A 2,508-nucleotide genomic window follows, 5' to 3' on the forward strand; every position below is an offset into this window, starting at 1 on the left:
ATATCTTTTCTTTTTATTCTTCCTCCTCCTCTTTTTCCTCTCTCTCTTTAGCTCTCTCTCCTCTCACCTGCCAGATTTCTAGAAATTGTCTGCATGGGCTACCTTCACTACTTGCCAAGCCCACATATAGTGCTCTTGTTAGGAACTGGTTTTGCCCTCCTGTCTCCTTGACATTTATGCAACATTTGACTTAAACCACTTCTTCCTTCTTTAACATTATCTGGTTCCTATCTTCATTCTTTATTTTCTCTGTCTTTGCTCTTTTGCAGGATTACTACTTCTTCCAACCCCTACATTAAGTCCTATACATCTTTTTCCATTCTGCTCTTCACTTTTGGTGTGCTCATTTCTTCCATGCATCAGCCACCATCTATAAAGACTGATAAATCCACATCCTAACTTTGATCACTGCTAGCTCCAATCCACAAATACTACCAATAAGATGCAACAGGTAACTGGGTATATTCAAATAGTAAATTCAACTTACTATATTCGAAAGTAACCTCATTGTTTTCCAGTTTCAAATCCACTTCCTCTACAATCCATCCAAATAATGACTCCACATTCACTCCACCATCCATAGTAGAAACGTACAGGAAGTCTCATCATCATAATTCTGTATTTCTTATGCCACAACATTTTTAAGGGTCAGAGGTAACATAAAGATTTTAGACAGTCTATAGAGCTTTATCAAGAAAGCAGGCCACATTAGCTCCTGAGGCAATCATAAGCTGGCTAAGCTAGAGAGAAGGAACTCCTCAGGAAACAGCAAACTCTCTTCAAAAAGGTTGCTTTCTCTCATGTTTCCATCATATCCCATGTCCCTGAGAATGATTCTCTAAACTTATTTATTGTATTTCCTTCATGACACTTGTAACAATTGTAATTATTTCTGCAGTGATTTAACACTTCTATTTTACTGAAGGTTCACAGAAGTAATGCATCTGACTCGCTTATACTTTGTAAATTCTCAATAAATTGTTTTGTTTTGTTTTGTCTTGTTTTGTTTTTAACAACAAAGACCTTTATTACAGGAGTTAAGAGAGGAGGGAGGAGGCCTTATTTGTCTTTCCCAGCTTTGATTTTCCTCAGATAGAACTCTAGCTCCTTGCCCTCCAGCACATAGCCATCTGCTCGGCCACACTGGCCTGGTCTTGAAGCGATGCGTGCAAGAAGCTTGGCCTCTGGAACTGCTCCTCCAAAAGACTGCTGATTTTGGCATTCTTTTTCCTTTCATCATATTTCTTCTGAATTTTCTTGGATCGCTTTTTGTTCAGGATCTCTTCCTGTTCAGGGGCCAGCTTGGCTCCCTTCTTGCGACCCAGGAGCAGTGCATAGTGGGACTCATACCACTGCTGGTATGGTGTGCTGTCAATAGGCACGATGCAGTTCTTCACCAGGGTCCTGGTGTGGACCAGCTCATTGTTGGACGCATTGTAGACAACATCAATAATCCTTGTTTTGCGAGTACAACACTCAGAGCCCCAAGAGAAGTTCCCCACATCCAGCCTCAAGGCTCGGTACTTCTTGTTGCCTCCCCGAACTCGAACTGTGTGTATGCGCCGAAGGCTAATCATAGTGTTGGCAGCTGGGCGTCCCAACTCATACTTTCACTTCTTGTGGTAGGGCTTTCTCTTGCCCCCGGTCTTGCGGCGTTTGTGCCAGTTGTCCCGAGAGATGCCCATCGCTCGGCGCTGGCCAGAAAGTCTCAATAAATTGTTTTAATGAAGATACAATTCTCTATCAATTGTCTATGCTTAATTAGCTATTGAGCCTACCCAATGAGTTTATTTCAATTATTGTATTATTTGATTTTATAAATTTTTTAAAGATTTTATTTATTTTTGCATAGAACTGGGGTGTAGGCCAGAGGTACAGGGAGGTAAGTGGGGAGCAGAACAGGCAGATCTACTGAAATATACTGCTGAGGGGAGCAGCAAGTGAAACAAGAGAGGTCTGCTGTGCCATGTGAGTTAGTTCCCTGACTGGGGATCAAACTCAGGCCATTACAGAGGGCCTTTGTGGTGGTAACGCTAACACTAACCCCTAGGCCACAAGTAAGGCTTGAGTTCTATAATTTCTATCTTGTTTTTTTTTTTTTTTCAAATTTTATTTTATTTTTTATTTTAATTTTCTTATTTTTTTACATGATTGTTCATTTTTAACAATATTTGCTTCCCCACACCCCCTCAGGTATAGTCCCCATAGAGTTTCCTTCACCAATGCACCTGTGCACCATCACCTCAGTCCCCTGTGCTCCTCCCTCCCTCCCTCTGATCCCTCTCCCTCCTCCTCCCCTGCAGGATGTCTCTGATTTATAATTGTCTGTTTTTGCTTTGTTGTGTTTTGTGCTGTTAGTATTTTTTTACACTGATGTCTTATTTGGTTCCCCTATATTCCTGCTATAAGTGAAACCATTTTTCTTTTTCCTTCTGGCTTATTTCACTGAGCATAATTCCTTCTAGTTCCATCCACATTGCTGTGAATAGCATGAGTTTATCATTTTTG

At 41.0% G+C, this 2,508-nt stretch overlaps 1 pseudogene across 1 annotated transcript; it reads right to left on the reverse strand.

Annotated features, from left to right (window-relative positions):
* Window positions 1–1,059: 1,059 nt before the first annotated feature.
* LOC311175861 (small ribosomal subunit protein eS8-like) lies at window positions 1,060–1,791 on the reverse strand (annotated as a pseudogene). The gene has a single exon. The product of its transcript is annotated as a small ribosomal subunit protein eS8-like (transcript).
* Between the last annotated feature and the right edge of the window lie 717 nt (window positions 1,792–2,508).

The sequence above is a fragment of the Talpa europaea genome (genome assembly GCF_964194135.1).
Source record: "Talpa europaea genome assembly, chromosome: 8".
NCBI classification, from domain to species: domain Eukaryota; kingdom Metazoa; phylum Chordata; class Mammalia; order Eulipotyphla; family Talpidae; genus Talpa; species Talpa europaea.